This window comes from Peromyscus leucopus, chromosome 2, assembly GCF_004664715.2.
Source record: "Peromyscus leucopus breed LL Stock chromosome 2, UCI_PerLeu_2.1, whole genome shotgun sequence".
Taxonomy (NCBI): Eukaryota; Metazoa; Chordata; class Mammalia; order Rodentia; family Cricetidae; genus Peromyscus; species Peromyscus leucopus.
The window spans coordinates 91,976,325-91,998,182 of record NC_051064.1 but is presented as its reverse complement, the minus strand read 5'-3'; the positions used below and the strand labels follow the sequence as shown (position 1 = coordinate 91,998,182).

Sequence of the window (21,858 nt, the reverse complement as noted above, 5' to 3'; positions counted from 1 at the left end):
CACAGTGATAAATACCTGAAGCCTGCTTCTCTCCTGTCTTTAAAACACAGATTGCCTAATGATGAATTAGTGGCATATCCTTGTTCCATCCTGTCCCTGGAAGACAGAAGTCGCTTGAAAGAGAGGACTTTGTCTCAGAACAAACACTAGTGGATGGGATAACCACTTTTACCTAATTAAAACACACCACAGACCTTGTATCAAATGGCAGTCCTTACATCAAACCGGTCTTTCTGTAAAATTCCAGAAGAAAAAATGTTAGTGTAGACAACTACATTACTGAGTAAATCACAGACTCTCCTAATTAGGAGATGAACCTCTGCAACCCTAGTGTTTTGATGACTGAGGAATATACTAAAGAAAACAAGACCAGCTTCAGACAGAGCATGCCAAAAATGTATATAAAATAGATCTCAAATCTCATTTTCTGCAGCCAGGCAATTAAGCTGCCTTTGCTAATGTGGACTTTAGTGAGCCCTGATGGCATGATTTTCTCCATTGCTGTTCATTTTGTTTTCTGTCAGTTGCAGAAATCAATTCCAAATGCTCTATCAAATCCTTATTATTTTTTTGTGGATGATACCCAAATTGAATAACAATGCTATATATTTTGTTATTCCATTAAAAAATTAAACTTCTCAGTCTTTCCTTTCTTTACATAGGTATAATCACACTTATATTTTCAAGTTGATTCCTAAGTTGCAAAAGCAAAATAAACAGAACTGTGATGGACAAAGTAAACTTGGAGACTAATAGTCCATGATACTGATGTTTCCTGGAGTTTGAAAACCTAATTATCATTCTCAGAAGAGGTTCACATTGGAATATCAGATTTTCTTTACATTTAACTCAAAATCTAGAATTTCATATATCTCAAAGATTTACCTTTCTTAGGCATACAATTTAAGTCCCAAGAGATCATTCACAGAAAATACTACTAAGTAAATTATTGAGCACTCATCTTGTGCTGAATGTTGCTGTGTTCTCAACATGCTAGCTGTACTTACAGAATCTCTCTGGGTTTCAGACTTCCCAAAGCTGAGAACAGGAGACCCCATGAACAGCAAAAACACCAGTAAGTATGTTTTATATGGATTGTCACTCTGATGGGCCCAAATCTCCTTATTTTCCAAACATATATTCTTCCCCAAAGGATGTTACTGGATCATTTTGTCATCATTTAGTTTGTAACTCAGTCTTGGTTTCTTGGTATTCACATCAGTATTTTCTCATCAGCTGTTGTTATGATAGTGGCTTTGATCCTCACCATCCACACTACAGGAGCACCATAAACATTTGCAGAGAAAAGTTGGTTTGGGTCCTTAATAAGGAGTTATTGCCATAAAGACAGAGAGCACTTGGGGTTCTATAAGCCTTTAAATAGTCTCTGTTTGCAGTATTTTAATAATAAAATAGCAATGACCTTTAAACTGCACTGCCTTTTGAAAGGCAGAGATTTAAAAAAAAAAAAGCATCCTTCACACAGTTATTAAATTCTACACGCCTTTAATCCTCGTCTCTGTGAAGGTCTGGGCTACTTCGCAAAGCTACACAGTGTCTCGAAATTCTACTCCTGTAACTGTAATAAAATGCCTTGACAGAAGAAACTTAAAGAAGAAAGGGATTATTTTGGTTCAGAGTTTAAGGGTATGAGTCAATCATGACAGAGAATTCAAGGCAGCAAGAGCTTGAAGCATTCAATCACATTGCAGCCACTATCAAGAGGAGAATCCGTATATTCTCTCACTCCTTTTTATATAGTTCAGGATCCTAGCCTAGGAAATGGTGCCACCCACAGTGAGCAGATAACTCCCCAAGGCATGCACAGAGGCCTGTCTCCCAAATGGTTCTAGAGCTCAAATTGGAATGATTAACATCACATCATATATTAGGGATATATTAGGGATACTTATTAAATCTTTCAGGAACCAAAGGGTCCTATGAGATTAGCAACCCCAGAGAGACTGTCATCTTTATCATTCCCACCAATTATGGGAGTTGATTACAAAGAACCATTTCAGCATTTGTTAGTAAGGCTGGCTCTAGAGCCCTTTCATAAATTTATTGAATCAGAAAAAAAATGTGTACAAGCAATATAGTCCATGTTTAACTAGCTCTGTCGGTGGTTCTGGTATATGCTTGAGGTTAAGATACCCTGGTAGGGGTTAGGGACTTCATTTATAGCAAGCAATAAACATTCCAGGACACAAATGTCCCAGTGAAACATGTATCATTTTTAAATTTCAAAATAATTTTTTTCTTGTGTACTAACATTTTTTTACAAGAAAAAGTACATTTTCCATCTATATGTAATTTAAACAAAGAATATTTAATTCAATATTTGAATTAAAAAAAAATACCTTGATGTTTCAACTCAGGGTCTGTGCTGACATCCATGGCTCCTGTTACCACTGGAGGCTGTGTGGATACATAAGGTCTGGGCCGCCACTTGGGGCCATGTTGTTGTTCCAGGGTGACCTTGCAGCTGGAGTAATTGCAATCTGAGAGGCCTGCACTCAGGACCGAGAGCTGCTGAGGAATCATGTCTGGGTCCATGGTTCTATGGCAGCTGAGGTCTATGTTGATGAACATGTCCCATGTTCCCACCAAAGGCCACAAGGATGCTGGCTTCCAGGTTGCCACCCGAGATCATGTCCATGGGGTCCAAGAGACATGCAGCTGCCAGGGCCATGCTGACTTGAGTGGCCTACAGTACCACCAATAACCATGGAGTCATCAGGGGCCTGGGATGCTGAAAGGTCCTTGTCTGGGTCTGTGGCCCCACCAGAGCCAGGGTCCACATTGATGTCTGTGAATCAGATTACCACCAAAAGCAGTACAGATGCCTGGGTTGTGGGCCAACACCTGAGGCTATATTGGTACACAAGGATCATGCTGCCATTGGGGCCATGCAGATCAGGTGGCCTGCACTGTCACCTGGGGCCATGTTGATATCTAGGCCTAAGCTGTGGCCAGGGGCCATGTCTGGGACCAACTGCAGCCAGGGTCTGTGCTGAGTTCTGTGGCTCCTGTTGCCTTCAGGGGCTATTCGACTGATGGGGTCTCTACTACCACCTGGGAACCATATTAGAGTCTGGAGATCCCACTGCTGGTGGGCCCATGCCAATCTGAGAGGCTTATGATGCCACCTGTATCCATGGTGACACTGAGGCTCAAGCTGCTGCTGCTAGCCATGTCTGGGTCCATGGTCCTGCCACAGCTGGGGTCTGTATTAACGTCTGTTGCCAGTGTTACCACAAGGGCCCCTGTGAACCAGGTGTTGAACCATAAGTTTAAGTACAAAGGCCTTGCTGAGCTTGTCTCAATCCTCACTGGCCTGGGAAGAGCTGCATCCACCTCATCAGAGGGCTGACTTCAGTGGCCCTGGGATAAGTTACCCCAGCACAGGAGATGGGGTAACTCTCCTAATAGAATTGGCTTCCCACAATTGAGAAAGATGGCCCCATCCCTCACCCTGCACAGGTGTGGAAGACAGCTGGCCCTGCCTGGTACCTGAGGGGAGTGGTTCCAGCGGCCCTGACTGACCAACTCAGCACCCACCCAGGGCTTTGAGCTGGCACACCCCAACATCTACCCCATCTATTACCTGCTGGAGTGTGTGAAGGGACTGGTCCTGCAGGACCATGGCCCCATGGTCTATATGACTCAGGGCAACAGTGAGATGCTTGGGGAGTTTCTGTGGGGGTCCAGGGTTGATAGTGTGCTGGAGGCCAGAGCCCTTGAGCCTGACCAACAACACATTATACAATGAACATTTGCAAGGAAAGCTGTTTGGACAAAAGGGTCTACTGCATGATACACAGCAGCTTTCAGTGCTGCTAAGATGAATAAAGAGGTGGTGGAGAGGCAAAGATGGAGGACTGAAATGGTTTTGTTTGTTTGCTTGTTTGATTTTGTTTGTGTGTTTGTTTTTAATTGAAATTGATAGTCTTACTTTTATTTTTATTTATTGTAATTTTTATTATTTTGTTCTTTTTTATCTTTATCCTTTTTAAAATTATTTCTTTGTTAGTTTTCCTTTGTGGGGTACTATAAGGGTGAGAGGTGGATGCAGAGAAATTGGGAGATTGGTGGAATGGGTGCATGGTGTGAAGTTCCCAAAGAATCAATAAAAAAATACCTTGAAAGAAAATTGAAATGCTTTCTCATAACTATAGTTTTGAAACATTATGCTGATATTTTTTATAACACTTAAGTATATATTTTTAGATTTATTTATTTTACATGTTTGTCTGTGCAACACATGGGTGAAGTGCTCACAGAGGTCAGAAGAGGGCAGCAGATCCACTGGGACTGGAGTTACAGTTGGTTGCGAGCAGCCATGTGAATTCTCTGAAAAAGCAACCACTGCTCTCAACTGCTGGGCTATCTCTCCAACCCAACATTAGTATTTTTTTTATTGGCAAATGATTATTATGATTACAGAATATTTTAGAACAGATTTACTTATTTGTTTAGAAATTTCTAATGTAGATGTTTATTTTCTAGCATTTAAAAGCAAACATATTAGAGGTTTACGCTCAACATTTTTTTTTCTGGGAAAAGCCTAAGATGATCACTATGAAGCTGCTTGGTGAGTACCTATATCTCCATAGTCTAGAGTCCTCTGATTTCAAGGAGTGGGGAGATGTTCTCTGGGACTCACTTGTATGATTGTGTCATTTTGTTTTAGTCAAAAAGAATAGCTTGAGATTTCCACATAGACAACCCTTGAGGGTTGCATATCAGAAATGATGATTCATAACAATAGCAAAATTACAGTTATGAAGTAGCAACAAAATAGTTTTATGGTCGGGGGTCACCATAACATGAGGAACTGTATTAAAGGGCCCCAGTGTTAGGAAGGCTGAGAACTACTGCTCTAGAGGGAAGGGACCATGTAATTCACCAGACCCAACTGGACTCAGCATTTGACCTTAGCAATCTATCTCTGGCATTTATAAAGTGGAGAAAATAATGGTTCTTAATCTGTTTTGTACCCAAATCTCACTCTGGTTCCCTGCCCCTGCTGTGGCCCTGGCAAGTAAGTCCACTCACTTTTCTGAGTGAGAAAAGGGAGAACCTGCTTTCTCCTTCCTGCAGGTTTCTAAACAATAAGAAAACAGATAACCATTAAAACATTCGAAACTATCTGCAAAATCCCATATGGATATCAGTCATTACCTTCAACGCCTCCGGCTCCACTGAACTGCCGTTTAAAGCTTCCCAGAGGATCTATATCCCTTGCCAGGCCCCACAGGGGGCCATGGGTACCAGGCCTAGCACGCTGCCCTGTGAGTTCTTGGGGTTGGCCTTTCTACTGAGCCAGGAGGTCCTCTTCAACGATCTCTTGAGGAACACCCTCGCAATCATGTTTTTGCCACAGTTAGAGACACTGATTCACTCTGGATCGGGAATCCTCGAGGGAGAATCACCTCTGGCTTTCATTACCATGTTATTTGCTCCCCCTTCACACATATATCCACATTTTTCACGGGAGTGTGGTAGTTTGTCTTTGTCATCTGCAGGGAAAGATGAAGTGTCCTGTGAGCTCCAGTTATGGGACTGGAGTTACTTAGCAACTTGAGAACTGGCTGTAGCTTAGAGAATGAGATACAGTTGGGGCAGGGGTAGGGGAAGCAACAGGGACATTTCTGACACTCCATCTTCAAAATACATTAATTTTCACAGACCTATCTCCAGAGTACAAATAAGTTTCTATTAGGCAAGCATTTGGTGCCTTTAGAGAGAGAAATTCTAACCAAGACCTTGACCTGGTCCTGGGCCATCCAGACTTTTCCTCTGCACTCTAATTACCCCGAGTGTCATTTCATCCTGGCACGGGACAGGCCAAGTTATATGGGATTCACGGAGCCAAAGCTTCCTTGCTGACCATCTAGGAATAGTAAGAGAACATAAACCACACATTCCAAAATTGGAACTTAACATGTAGACTCGAATGGCTAGAATATTGAGGCCCCGAGTTCAAAGGGTGAGGAAAGGTCTGTCCATACACCCCTAGTGAGGCACAGCTCTTGCACCTCATTCTATTATGCCCAATAAAAGCTGGGAGTGCTGTTCAATTCTCAGCTTCAATGGAAAAAAACCTCTCTCCTATGTCCATGTGGCATGCCTCAGGACCTTAGGGATATAGAACTCCTGACCGCAGGTGCCCCCTTTTGTTAGTGGTATTAGTGGTAATGGTGGGACAAGGACATTATTTACCTCCCCGCTGCCTGGAAGAAAGTCTCCCTACTTTGCTTTCCTACCCCATCTGAGAGACAGAGTAGAAAGCTCTAAGAGGTACCAAGTATCAGTGAAACTGTTGAAAACTGTTGGGCGAAGGATGTGGTAAGTTGGTAAACTAAGTGACTTGTCCGTTTTCTTTCCTACCTCAAAGGAGGAAGAATGATGTGAAAGAGCTTGAAAAGGCTACAGGGAGAGTGGAGGGAAGGAGACAGTATATAATTTATGAATGTGAGAAGGAAATCAAGCATGTCCAAATAATACTCAGGATAGCCACGAGAAATATTTGGATGCAAAGATAATGACATGGGGATGGATCTGGGTCACACAGGCCTATCTGGCCCCCAGGGAGCTCATCTCTGAAGAGGTTCTGAAACAGTACATTTTCCCTTTAGATATTTGTTTTACACGTAAAAAAAAATAGCCATTAAACAATGGGCATAAAACTGGATGATAGACTTTGCTGGTCCAGATGCCAAATGGATGATGCCAAGGTAAACTTGAAGATCTGTTGCATTTGTTTTTAAAGTACTCTGAAAGAAAAACTGTAAAATGGTGGTTTGCATAAAAATCAGGAAGACACATTAACCTTCTGTATTGGCTTTCCACTGCTATAACAAAATATATAATAGAGACTACGTAAGAAATAAAAATAAGTGTATTTGAACTCTTGGCTGAAGTCCAAGGTTAGCTGAATTAACTTGCGCCTTCGAGAGTACATATGGACAGGAACGATGTGTCAGAGCTGGAGCTCATATTCCATCAAGGGACAGTGAGAGAGTGAGGAAAGACAGGAAAATGGGAAAAGAAATAGGGAAAGAAGGGGAGAGAGAAGAAGGGGAAGGAGAACGAGAGAGGGACAAAGAGAAAGAACGAGAGGGGAACAAAATCATCATCCCACGATTCCCATGAAATGAACAGCATGCTCCTCACCATACAGACCTCAGAGCCTGCCGCCAAGTTCCACCCTTTGAAGGGTCACAACACTACACAATGCCACCACCCAGGGGACCAGGGCCTTTGGAGTACATTTCCACATGGGCCTTTGGGGTACATTTTGAACGCAAGCTATAACATACCCACTAAACTGAAGCTGGTTCTGATGTGTCCTTGAGTACCATTCTTCCACTCTGATCACAACAGCCACCTCTGGCCCTGTGCAGAAATCCCCGGGGTTCTCTCCTCATCCTCTCCGCATCAACCTGTCCTCTCATCTGAGCAGCTGCTTCCTTTCTCACACTGGTTTCTGTCAGTCATTTGCCCACCGATTGAAAGCAAAAGTTGAGGATTTTTTTTTTTTTCTCAGAAATTTCTATATATAAAAGATGATCCTCCCGCACCTTCACCTCGCCTTCCTGGTCAAAATTTTTGGAAACGAGGGAATGCCCTTGTTATGAAGTGACGATGCGACGCAAAAAGAAAGCAAAATCTTTAGTTACTTCACACTAGGATCTAATGTCCTAACTAGGGCTGAGAGCCACCTGGTGGGCAAAGGGCACAAAGCCCTGGAGCTTTTCTACTCTGCAGAATTCCATCTCCTGGCAGATTTTTTTCTCCACAGTTAACTGAACTCTTCCTTGAAAAGAACTGACCCCGTTATTGGACGGAGCCCGTGTCTTTAGCTTTCCCATCTTGGAGAAAGAACAACCAGCTTCAAGCAGAGCACACGACTTTCAGCGATGCACAGCCTTGTGAAGAGAGTGGCCGCCTGTGCTCCTGGGCTGCAGCTTGCTCCACCCAACCACATACGCACTGAACCATACCCCAGGAGCAGGACAGCCTGGCAATCCAAGCGTGGACCTGCAGGAGAGTTAGGAAGTACAACTGACAGCGCATTCGGTCTTAAGTGCAAGCTGCCCGTTTTAGAAATCAGTTACTACTGTCAGAATGTGTTCTTTGACTTCATAACCAGGAGAAAATTCTCACTTCACCGTGAATAGTGACTTTGCATCCCTTCCGCTTCTGCTTGTATCCACAGAAGAAGAAAATATAAACAGACAGACATAAGGAATTTCAGAGACGATGATGATTGCCAGCTGATGGGTGTCGTATGTAAACAGAGTAGAGGTGTGAAGGAAAGAGCTGCAATATTCTAATTGAAGAATTAATCAAGAAGTCGACGTCTGTGAGGCTAGTTCAGGTAAGGAGTGGCCTCAGTTTAGGAGGTATCACTCATCTCGGCCTCAGGTTGCAGAACAACACTTTGAGATTTCTTCTGTCTACATGTAGGAGTTAGGAAACTAATGTTTGCATTGAATGGTTTTTGGCCCTTTCGTTTTCTTCCATCCCAGGGACCAGTTTAGAAAAACGGAAAACAAATATCTTGGGACTCAACTGCTTCTCTCTGTGATAATCTAAACCCCTCTAAGTCTCCGGTTACTATTTCCTTTTCAATGTAACCTGCTTTTTAGGTTTGTTTGTTTTTTTAAATTATAATTTGGGGCATTAAAGTTCTGGGATTTGACCCTGCTCTGTTACATTTTCTTGAAAATCACTATGGCCATATTCTCACTCATATGCCAGAGTTACTAACTTGCTAGAGACATACAGTGTTGAAGAACCAAATGTGAGGGCCCAGCATACCCGAAGGTAGCCAAGGAAGTGATCTGTGTGCACCAGCCAGTTCCCACAAGCCCCACAGTACAGCCGAGCCACTTCATCCCTAGAGGTGTCAGTGGTCCACTAACAAAGGGGGTGCAAAAGGGCCGGCTATGCAGCACCCAGACACTTGTGGATGGGGCTGCAAGGTCATGACGCCGCACCATCCGGGGGCAGCTGAGGCTTATCAGGGTCAGTAATAACACTGTGATTGTGACCAACCTTCTGCCCTTACTGACTGGCAAGCTCTAAAATCCATCTTGTAAATCTCAAGGATGTCCCTGGGGTCATAGAAATGCAGTGAATTGACAGAGTCCTGCCCTCATGACTTGTCTTAGTTAGGGTTTACTGTTGCTGTGAGGAGACACCATGACCACAGCAACTCATACAAAGAAAACATTTAATCCAGGGGGCTCGCTTACAGTTCAGAGGTTCAGTCCACCATGGTGGGGAACATGGCGGCATGCAGGCAGACGTGGTGCTGGAGAAATAGCTGAGTGTCCTACATCTTGCAGGCAACAGGAAGTCAACTGACTCACTGGGAAGTATCCTGAGTATATGAAACCTTAAAACCAGCCCCTACAGTGACACACTTCCTCCAATAAAACCATACCTATTCCAAGAGGGCACACCTCTTAATAGTGCCACTCCCTTTGGGGCCATTTTCTTTCAAACCACCACATGACCAAACCCAATGAACTGGGAAGGATTTGGGAGCTGATAGGTATCTCTGGTTAGATATTTCCCTGTTCTGAGTTCAGAGAAGACTGCATCAGAAGTCAGAAGCTCAGTTTCCAGAAACTGAAGTAAATGCCATGGTCCTCAAAGAAACATTTAAGAACTTGGTCCACAGAGATGCTTAAAGCATTGGCTGGAATTGTTTTCAGGAGACAGAACACTACCAATGGATAGCACTTAGTCATTTATTTTGGTCATCTCAATTAGAAAGAATATAACTCCACAATATTTCCACAAAGACAGAGCCAGCCTCAGTCTCTCCAGTGTGGGTGACACTGAGCCCACAGCACCATCAGAGAACTAGAAAGAAGGAAGTCTATTGCACTGTGGACTGCAAACTTCTGTTTCCTTCCTAGGAGTTTAGTCTCCACACAGGTGCCACCAACCAAATGTCTTCTCTATTCAAGTGGGGATGACTAGGCAAAACAAAATTCCCTTAGTGGCCTTAGCGCCAAGCCTAGGGTGTCCTCAGAGCCCTCTGCTTTTAGGCTTACAGATCTGGACTTCAAGTAACAGTGGCTCAACACCCAGTTGCTAATGTTACGACTCTGAGCTTGGGGTGTTGGGACCCGGAGCTTTTAGTGTTACCCAACTCCTCAGTAGTTGGAACTAGTAACTCCCAGCAGCTCCCTGAAACTCTTCACACAGTCCAGCTCGCAACAGGCTCGGATCTCAGCTTTTTAGTCTCACCTCTTTCCTGTCTCTCACCTTCTTGGCAAATCTGTAGTCCTTCATAGTCTTGACTGTCTGTGGCTTCTGCTCCCAGCCTCCATCTGGTACTCACTTTCTCTGGCTAGTGTTAAGCTGGCAATGATCACTTTAGCCCATTAATCTGTGATAAGAACCATAATTAGGCAGCAAAACACTTAAATGGGGCTTCACTGGGCTGGGGCTGCAGCCCAGGGCTAAGGAAGAGGTGTCAGTGCACAGGAAGAAGGTCTCCTTATTGCTCCCGAGAGAAGGAGTGCTGCTTGTTGTATAGCCAGTCATGCACACACACCAGCTGATGGGAGCAGTCCTCTTCCCTGAATGAAGACTGCTGCAAGGAGGCCTGGTTATCTGGAACAGCTGTAGGCAGAGTCATCCAGAGGGGCTATGTGAAGCAGAATGGCTGTCTTCCTGACGTTTTAAAACGATGATTGTCTTGAGGACAACTGGAGGAAATGCTGAAGAAGCAGCTGCTTGATGACAGCTTCTGCCATCCATGGAAAATGCCTGAGCTGAGGCTGTGTGTGGGCCACCCAGATGGAACCTCAGGAGTGACTGCTGTGTCACTTACATCCCTGGTTAGCTCAGAACCGTGGAGGAAACAGCAGGGACTCCCATCCCCATTCCCAGACTTGTGTCTGCTGAAACTAGGGGACTCATTCTGTTCTGCTACCTGACATCTGCCCATGTAATGGGTACCTGGGGGAAGAGTTTGACAGCTGCCAATCAAATAGTCAAGTGATGTTTGACGGCTTCAGTCTACTTAACAGGAAAGAACATAAAGGAGTTCTGGCAATAAACATCTAATGAGAGATTAATATTTTTTGCCAGTGAACTTTCACCGAATATTTAATCTGCAAGGGAAATAATACACCCCACTGTGAAGAGTTGGGTCTTCCTGATCTGTCTCACAAGGAAAGTTATTCATAGGTCACAAAATCTCACAATTACAGCCAAGATGTAGCCTGTTTGAAAACAAAACAAGATTAAATGAACACTCGAACAGAGGGGGCACGTGAGGATGTCTTGAAATGATTCTCCTGGACTAATTTGACATCTCACTGGCACTTGCTTCCTTGTGCATTTCCTTCCTTCTTTTCTTCCCTCCATTTCCTCTTTTCTTTTTTGTCTCCCTGGAGCCCCCTTCTGTCCGTACAGCCCGGGCTCTTCTTGAAGATGCTCTAAAGCTGAGGCTGGGCTTCAGCACCCCATCCTCCTGTGTCTACCTCCTGAGAGCTTGGATTAGTGGTGAGTACCATGTTAGCTTATCTTTGGTTATTTAAAAAGGTGTTTATTGCAGTTTTTAATAATAATTTTAAAATCAATTCAGCTGCTCTTTTGCCAGTATGATTAAACAAGACACATGAAAAATATTTGATTCCAAGTAATCAGGCCTTAATTCACAACAGTCTTAATGTTATTGATGTTGATGTGTTAATATATAATCTTCTTATTCATTTTTCTTGTCATATTTATAATACTTACATATTTCTTGGAACACATACCACTTTTTTTACTTTATATGAAAATTTATCAAATGCACTCATTTTTTCTTTCTATTAGATTTTTTTCTAAAAAGAAAATCTAAATCCATACCTAGGCTTTCTAAAGCAAACTGAGAAATTGATGGTTGTATTTTTTCACTCATTCGTGTCTTAGTAATCTATTGCTGTGAGGAGACACCATGAACAATGCAACTCTTACATTAAAAAGGCATTTAAATTAGGGCTCCCTATTCCAGAAGATAGTAGGGTCTATGACCATTATGATAGGAAGAAAACAGGCATGGCACTGGAGCAGTAACTAAAAGATTTACATCCTGATCTTCAGACAGCAGGCAGACACAAAGAGAACGGGCCTGGCTGGGCATTTGAAACCGCAAAGCCCACCCCAGGGACACAGCTCCTCCAGCAAGTCTACACCCCCTAACTCTTTCCAAACAGTTACATAAAGTGGGGGCAAAGCATTCAAACATATAAGCCTATGGGAACTGAAGGGCCTTTGTGATATGGAAGCTCTGCCCAGTCTCTACACAATAAAGGAAAGTCATAGAGCTGAGAGAGCTCATTTCCCATTTAAAGGAAGCAAGGAAAGGAGTGGACTGAAGACTAAAGTTAAAAATTTGTTCCCAAAAGAGCAATATGTGGATATGAAACCCATCTGGTTACGCTGTGTATGTTTACATGTATGTATGCACTTAGAGTTTCTACCACAGATCTTTCTCATTGGAGTATTTTCTATTTGTATTTGGTGTGATACTTTGAATGTAATTGGCCCCCATAATCTCCTAGGGAGTGACACTATTAGGAGTGTGGCTTTGCTGCAGTGGGGATGGCCTTGTTGGAGGAAGTGTGTCACTGTAGGGCAGGCTTTGAGGTTTCCTATGCTCAGGATACTGCCCGGTGTCTCAGTTGAATTCCTGTTGCCTGTAAGATGTAGGACTCTCAACTACTACTCCAGCATGTTTGCCTGCCTGCATGCCACCATCTCCCTGCCATGATAATAATGGAGGACTGAATCTCTGAAACTGGAACCAAACCACCCCAATTAAATATTTTCTTTATAACAGTTACCATGGTCACGATGTCTCTTTACAGCAATAGAAATCCTAACTAAGAAATTTGGTATATCTGAGGTTTATTGGGAAAATTAACATTTTATTTAAAACTTAGTGTCTGAGTCTTGTAATTTCAGGCCACAGGGAAAGCACACAAATGAATGACTCCCCACAAAAAAGGAAGAAAAATAATAAAGAAATGTTTTGAAAATGAAAATATTTGAAATATTCTTTCTGACTGCTCTGTCGTCTCAAAGTCTTCCAGGAATCATTAACCCTGAGCACACTCATTTCCCCATCCTCCCATGTCTGCTCCTCTATTCTTAGGATTCCCTCCTCCATAAAAAAGAAGAAAAACCCACATCTTTGTGTTGCTCATGTACTCACTGGAGCATGGTAAATCTCCCAGGGGGAAGCCCCTTAAAGAAATTTGAGTCCTTCCCTACCTGCTCCACCGTCAGAAGCCATTAATTTTAAATATCTGCATTTCAGCATCCTTATCACAATTCTTAAGAGTTCTCTTGGATGGCTTTCTATCTAGGTTGTTATTTGGGGGGAGGGGGATTAGAGGGAGGCGTTGTCACAGAGGTCTTCTGTGTCCCTCCATCTCAACTGTGAGTCTGCAGTCATCAATACCATGGCAAAAGTAGCTTCCTTGCCCTTTACAGTCATCAGGAGCACAGATCATGGACTTACACATGGTTTCTAGTGACAGAGCATAGACATCCACATTGTTTCCAGGGTCGGCAGGTGCTACGGACCTCAGCATGGTCTCCAGTGGCAGTTCAGACCAGTTCAGACCTCTGCTGCTGCAGGGGTCATAGACCCCATCCTAGCCCTTGATGGCAGCACATGCCAAGGACATCAACATGACCTTAGGTGGCTGAGCAGGCCACCCATATCAACATCGCCTTCGGTGGCAGCACAGCCTGAGGACATCAACAAGAGTTCACAGACACCTGCATAGCTCTTAGTGGTAACACATGCCATGGACATCAACACAAGCCCCAGCTGCAATAGGACCACAGACTATACATGACCCTTGGCAGCAGCATGGACCTGGACATCACCGTGGCCTCAGATGGCAGCACAGGCCACTCACATCAGTATAGCACCCAGTGTCAGCATGGACAATTGACATCAATATGGCTTTAGGCTGCAGCACAGACCAAGGACTTCTGCATAGCCTTCGTTGGTAACTCAGGCCAGGGACATCAACATGGCTCCTAGCTGCTGTAGAACCATGGACATCCACTTGAACCTCCAGCTTCAACATGGCCTCTGGCAGTGGACCACAGATACCAAGTGGCCTCCAGGGGCAGCGTGAACCATAGAGATCTTTTGAGAAGGTCTAATCCAGACAATGACCATTCTTCATCTTGGGCATCATGTCATTGCTCAGAACCAGGGTGATCTTGTTGTTGGGCAGCCAGTTCGGGGCTGAGTTGGAATGGAGTCTCCAGGCTGCTGCACACCACCCTGCTGCCCCTGCTTGAAAACTGCGTGTTCCTCCATCCACTGCAGCCTTCTATGGAACTTGTCACAATCATAGAGGCTCTAGTTCCGCCTCTCTCCACCACTCACTCACCACTCCTTCCTCTATCATTCCCCACTCCACTGAATATTCCTTCCTCACAGTGGCAGTGGAAGCTGCAGTGTTTGTGTGTGTGTGTGTGTGTGTGTGTGTGTGTGTGTGTGTGTGTGTCAGAAAGGTTTACATGCAAATATTCACTGCCACAAGTCATTGGTCAGGTTCAAGGTTTTTGATTTCTGAAGCACCATAAATCCTGGACCATTGCCAAGACTCATCTCAGAAATCCTCCTGCTGTCCAGAAGCAGGGTGATGTCGCAGCTATGCAGGGCATCCTAGGGGCAGGTTCTGTGAAGCTCCTGCTGCAGCACACCTCTCTGCCCTCTATGTCTACTGCGCTAAGGCTTGCCAGGCTCCTATGTTGTGCTTGTAGCCTGCAGACAACATTGTTGCCCCACCACTCTGTCTCCTAGCAGAGAAAGAAGCTCCAGCCTTGGCTGCAGCCTGCTGGGTTCTGGTTGGCTGGCCTAGGACTGGCCCTATTCAGTTATGACGTATTTCCACGGGAGCTCTAGGCCAGTGCACATCTCTCTCTCTAGGCAGGACCGCTGTACCTGTAGGCTGCAGGCAGCACTGTGACCCTGCTCCCACTGTCTCCCAGAAGGGCAAGTGGGACTAGCCACAGCCAGGATGGCTCCATGCCAGGGCCTAGCTAGTTGCCCTAGGGCTGGCCCTGTTCAGCAGTGTTTCTGCAGGAGCTCCAGAGAGCCACACTTCTTCCAGTCATCAGTGCCAGCAGCCCCGTGGCTCATCAGGAATGGTTTCTGTGCTTGTAGCCTGCTGGCTGGGATGTGGTAGTGAAGGCTATGGATTTACTGTTTTCCATGCCTGGCTTTGTTCCTCCCTCATTCCTTCCACATTTTAAAAGTATCTTCCCATAAAACTTGCTTTATTTTTGTCTTGGTTGTTCTGGAGCTATTGCAGGTCCTGCAGACCCCTTTTCCCCGAGACATCACATCTCAGAGCCTCCATGGGTCTCTGAGCCTCCTTGGAGCTCAGCACCATGTGCTGGCAGCCAACACCATCTTCGTTCTGTGAGATTTAGATATTAATATATAATATATTCACCTTTACACTTCAATAAATGTATAAACTATAACTTCTCAATATACTTGAGTTCTATTTTCTTTTCTTTTGTTATTATTATTATTTTTTTAATCAGAGTTTCTCTATGTAGCCGTGGCTATCCTGGAACTGACTACAGAAACCAACCTATCTTTCAATATAAATAATCACCTACTTCTGCTGCCCAAATAATAAAAATGAAGATATGAGCAACCACACTTGGCTCAATTTGTATTTTGTTCATTTATTTCATTGTTATTCTTTATTGTGTGTGTCTGATGTAGGACATGCACACATTTATGTGTTTGCATTTGCATGTGTGTGTTCACGTAAGTTGATTCCTGATGTCAATGTCCAGTTCCTAACTCCCTCTCTCCCTACCTTGTTTTCTCTGACATTTAAGCTAGGGCTCAACATTGCAGTTATATTGGATAGCCGTAAAGCTCTAAGGACCTGTCTGTGTCACCTCCCAAGTTTCAGGATTATAAGCATGTGTTTCTGTGCCTGTTTTACGTGAGTGTTGGGAAACCAATCAGGTGCTCATGCGCACTTCAAGAACGTGGATGACTGAGTTATTCAGTAGCTTCTATGTACACTTTTTAATGAATATTTTTCATTCTTTATATTAGATGAGTAAACTTCATACATTTGAGGTATATGTGTTTTATAAAAGGTAATGAAATTTTATTTAGAAAAGAACCTCTAAAAACGGCTCTCTTGAGGGGATCATGGAAAGTTGACATAATAATGAAAACAAAAATGCTTGAGAAAAAAACCCAGACACCAGCAGAGAATGTGTGAGAGAAAGTGAAAAGAGAATTGGGAAGTAAGTAGGGGATTAGAAAGTAGGAAAGAGTGCTTTCCCCTATTAAGACTCATGCACACAAGATGGACTTCAGAGAACCCAGAGGGGAAGGTTCAGGACCACAGAGCCCAAACCAGCAGCATCTGCAACATTCACAATGGCCAGGCCCTGTGATTTTCTGGCATTCCTGGTGGTGATGCACTACTGGTCAAGCTGCTGCCTGGGATGTGACCTGCCTCACACTCATCACCTAAGGAACAAGAGAGCCTCCACACTCCTGGCACAAATGAGGAGACTCCCCTCTCTCCTGCCTCAAGGACAGAATGGACTTTGCATTCCCTCTGGAGAAGGTGGATGCCCAGCACATCCAGAAGGCCCAAGCCATCCCTGTCCTGCAGGAGCTGACCCAGCAGGTCCTGATCCTCTTCAGCTCAAAGGACTCCTCTGCTGCTTGGGAGACAAGCCTCCTAGACACATTCTGCACTGGCCTCCACCAGCAGCTCAAAGACCTGCAAGCCTGTCTGATGGAGCAGGGTGAGGTGCAGGAACCTTCCCTGAGCCAGGAAGACTCCCTGGTGGCTGTGAGGAACTACTTCCACAGGATCACTGTCTACCTGAAGGAGAAGAAACACAGCCCCTGTGCCTGGGAGGTGGTCAGAGCAGAAGTCAGGAGAGCCCTGTCTTCCTCAGCCAACCTACTGGCAGGACTGACTGAGGAGAAGGAATAATTCCTGAACTAAAGTGGAGAGGACTCTGCTGGGCTAGGATCCTGCATCTCACTGCACCAATGCTGCTCTCTCAATGCGCTCACTCATTTCGACACCCTTCAATCAACCTTCCTGCATGTTTCATCAGTTATGAGCAGTAGTGTGTATATAGTATAGACTTTAGTTTCCAGATTGATCCAGTTATTTGTATTTATGTATATACTTATTTATTTGACTATGAAATGTAAGTTAATACCATGTTAAATTTTACATTTTCTTCAATACAAGAGAGCATTTTCTCTATATGTGATAGATTATTTTTCTGTGTCATTAATTATTATATTAATTTTATATTTGTCCATTCTTATATACTTGCAATGCTATAAATTTCATTAAAATGACACATTACAGAATTAAAACTCCGTACATTTCTAGTGTACATTGTGTGCTGGTTAGTTTCATGTCCACTAGATACAAGTTAAAATCATCTGAATGGAGGGAATATCAAAAAGAAATGCTTCCATGTGATGGGTCTACAGGCAAGCCTGTAGGGTATTTTCTTTGTTTTGTTATTAAGAAAATTTTTATTCATTTTACATACCAATCATAGATCCCCCTCTTCCTTCCTCCCATCCCTCCAGCCTTCCCCCAACCTATACCTCATTCCCTCCCACAAGATAGTAAGGCCTCCATGGGGATTCTGTAGAGCCTGATACATTCAGTTGAGGCAGGTCTAAGCCCCTTCCCCTGCCTCAAGGCTGTTCAAGGTGTCCCACAACAGATAGTGGGCTCCAAAAAGCCAGCTCATGCACCAGGGATGGATCCTGACCCTACTGCCAGGGGACCCCTTAAGCAATCAAGCTACACAACTGTCTCGCTTATGCAGAGGGCTTAGTCCAGTCTCATGGAAGCTCCACAGGTGTTGGTCTAAATTTCATGAGTGATCACTAGTTTGGTTTGGCTGTCTCTGTAGGTTTCCCCATCATAATCTTGATGCCTTTGCTCATAGACTCCCTCCTCTCTCTCCTCAACTGGACTCCTGGAGCTCAGCCTGGTGTTTGGCTGTGGACCTCTGCATCTACTTACATCAGTTACTGGAGAAAGGCTCTATGATGACAGTTAGGGCATTCACCTATCTTACCACTGGGGCAAGCTAGCTCAGGCACCCTCTCCACTATCGCCAGTAGTCCAAGCTGTGGTCATCCTTGTGAATTCCTGGGAACTTCCCTTGCACCCAACTTCTATCCCTGTGATGCCACCCTCCATCATGGTATCTATCTCATTGTTCTCCCACTTCATCCCTGTTCCACCTTGAACATTCCATTCCCTTGTGTTCTCATCTCCCATCCCCTACCCTCCATTGCCCCCCATCCCTAGTTTACTCATGGAGATCTCATCTATTTCCCCTCCCAGGGAGATCCATGCATTCCCTCTTAGTGTCCTCCCTGTTAGCTAGCTTCTCTGGAGCTGTGGGTTGTAGTCTGGCTATCCTTTGCTTTACATATAGTATCCACTGATGAGTGAATACATACCATGCTGGTCCTTTTGAGTCTGGGTTACCTCATTCAGGATGGTATTTTCTAGTTTTATCCATTTGCCTGGAAATTTCATGATGCCATTGTTTTTTTACTGCTGAGTAGTACTCCATTGTGTATATGTACCACATTTTCTTAATCCATTCTTCAGGTGAGGGGCATCTAGGTTGTTTCCAGGTTCTGGCTATTACGAATAATGCTGCTATGAACATAGTTGAGCATGTGCCCTTGTGGTATGATGGAGCATTCCTTGGGTATATGCCCAAGAGTGGTATAGCTGGTTCTTGAAGAAGATTAATTCCCAATTTTCTAAGAAAGCACCATATTGATTTCCAAAGTGGCTGTACAAGTTTGCATTCCCACCAACAGTGGAGGAGTGTTCCCCTTGCTCCATATCCTCTCCAACATAAGCTGTCTTCAGAGTTTTTGATCTTAGCCATTCTGACAGGTATAAGATGGTATCTAAGAGTCATTTTGACTAGTATTTCCCTGATGACTAAGGATGTTGAGCAATTCCTTAAATGTCTTTCAACCATTTGAGATTCTTCTATTAAGAATACTCTGTTTCCACTCTCCTGAATGCTTAAGGGAAGTTCCTTGTCTGTGTATCCTGAATAATGGGCGTTAACAGATGCAAGATTGTAAAACATCAGTAGTGAACTTCTGCCCTCCGGGGTCCTCCCATTGTGCTGTAATCCTGTATTTAAGACCTCCTACCCCCTTCAAGAAATGACATTGGACATTTAAAATTAATATATATATATATATTTTATATAGAGAGATAAAATTTATATATATATATAAATTGAATGAATACTGCGAATATAATCTATGAATACCACAAATGTGATTAATATCATGAGTGTAATTTAAAAAATAAATAAAAAAAAAGAAAAACAGAAAACTCTGATGATGTGAAGGAAGACTCAGAGAGGAGAATGGACTGCCCATAGCAGAAGACCAGGCGATGGCTGACGAAGTCCAGGAAGAAAAAAAAAAAAGAATACTTTGTTTAGCTCTGTAGCCCATTTTTTAATTTGGTTGTTCGGTATTTTGATATCTAGTTTCTTTAGTTCTTTATATATTTTGGAGATCAGCCCTCTGTCAGATGTGGGGTTGGTGAAGACCATTTCCCATTCTGTCATTTTGTCTTATTTACTATGTCCTTTGCCTTACAGAAGCTTCTCAGTTTCAGGAGGTCCTATTTATTAATTGTTGCTCTGTGTCTGTGCTACTGGTGTTATATTTAGGAAGTAGCCTCCTGTGCCAGTGCGTTCAAGACTACTCCCTACTTTCTCTTCTATCAGATTCATTGTAACTGGTTTTATATTGAGGTCTTTGATCCACTTGGACTTGAGTTTTGCTCATGACAATAGATATGGATCTATTTGCTATCTTTCCCATGTTGACATCCAGTTATGCTAGTACCATTTGTTGAAGACCCTTTCTTTTTCCATTATACATTTTTGGCTTCTTTGTCAAAAACCAGGTGTTCATAGGTGTAACATGAATCTTAAAAGGTCTTATTAGTAAAAGCAAACCTGGAGCCAGGTATTGGGGTGAACACTGGAAGATCAGAGAAGCAGAACAAGCCACAGCTTACCTCACCTTGCCAACTTCTCAGTCATTCCTGTTTCCTCAGACTGGAAGCCTCTGAGTCCTAATCTGGAATTGATCTCAGATGAACTGCTGCTCAAAAGCCTTAAAGCTTAACCAGATCTAGTTCCTGGTTTTCAGGCCTTATATACTTTTCTGCTTTCTGCCATCATTTCCTGGGATTAAAGGGTTAATGTCAGGGTCTTCAATTCAATTCCATGGTCCACACATTGGTTTTTATGCCAATACCAAGCTGTTTTTATTACTATAGCTCTATAGTAGAGCTTAATGTCAGGGATGGTGATGCCTCCAGAGATAGCTTTATTGGACAGCATCATTTTAGCTATCCTGGGTTTTTTGTTTTTCCATATGAAGTTGAGTATTGTTCTTTCCAGGTCTGTGAAGAATTGTGTTGGGATTTTGAGGGGGATCGCATTGAATCTGTAGATTGCTTTTGGAAAGATTGCCATTTTTACTATGTTAATGCTACCTATCCACAGGCATGGGAGATCTTTCCATTTTCTGATACATTCTTCAATTTCACCTCTAGTGCTTTATAATATATATTATGTGACTGTTCTTTGTGCAATACTAAAGAAGAACATCTTCATATTAAATTGTGATAATACAATTTTTTAAATTTATGTCTTCTCTTTGGTAATTTAACACACAAATACTATGTATTTACATCATATGCACACTTTATTCCCTGCCCGACTCTTCCTAGACCTTCCACCACATTCTCATCCTAACATCACACCTTGTTTTACTTCTTTACCTTTTTATTATAGCCCAATTAGTCCAATTAGTAATTTCCACGTTTGCATAGGTATAGGGTGATAGCTACTGAAGAATAAGCCATCTACCATGGGCCACACCACTGAAGAAAATTGACTCTCCCTCAGTGGCCATCAACTGCCAGGGATCCTCAGTTAGGGATGGGGAATTTGAGCCCCTTCCCTCTCTTATGCTGAAGGGTTGACTGGCTTGATCTTGTCTACACTCCTTTTCCCACAATCACAGCTGCCCTGAGCTCATGAGTGCTATAGCCCTGTCGTATTCAGAAGATGTTTTTCAGCAATCTTCCCCAACCTTTGGCTCTATAGTCTTTCTGCCCCTTCTTCTGCAATGGGCCATGAGTCTTGGTTGGGTAAGGAGGCGTGATAGTAACGTTCCTTATAGGGGCGAGCACTGATAGTTGCTTATGCTCTCCCGTTTGATTAACTGTGAGTTTCTATATTAGCCCTGCATAAGCAGGTTTCTTTGATGAGGGTTAAGTATTTCACTAGCCTAAAAGTATAAAATGTAAGTATTTAAAAAGGTCTCTGATACTGTGATCCTTTGGCAAAATAATATGGGGTCTCTGACCTCACAAGCCATAGGTTCTTGGCGACGTTTGCATTACAAGGCTCAGGTTTCCTCTTTTGGAGCAGGCCAAAGTTTCCACTAGATTGCTGTTGATTACTCCCATGACATTCATGCCACTATTGCATCAATGGGTGTGGCTTTCTAGGCCACTCACTATGGTGGTTCACAGGGTTCACAACTGGATAAGATGTTTCATGGATTTTTCTCCCCTTTTCCACTTTGTAGACAAGCACTTTTCTGCTGAGGACAATGTCAAGAGCCATGCCATATTGCCTGCCTGAGTTAAGTTTCTGTTGTCCAGTATTGAGCCACTAATGAGAAACTTTTGACATGCCTAGACAAGT

At 43.5% G+C, this 21,858-nt stretch overlaps 1 pseudogene; it reads left to right on the top strand.

The window, feature by feature from the left end:
* The first annotated feature begins 16,465 nt into the window (after positions 1-16,465).
* LOC114688455 lies at positions 16,466-17,036 on the top strand (annotated as a pseudogene).
* Positions 17,037-21,858: the final 4,822 nt, after the last annotated feature.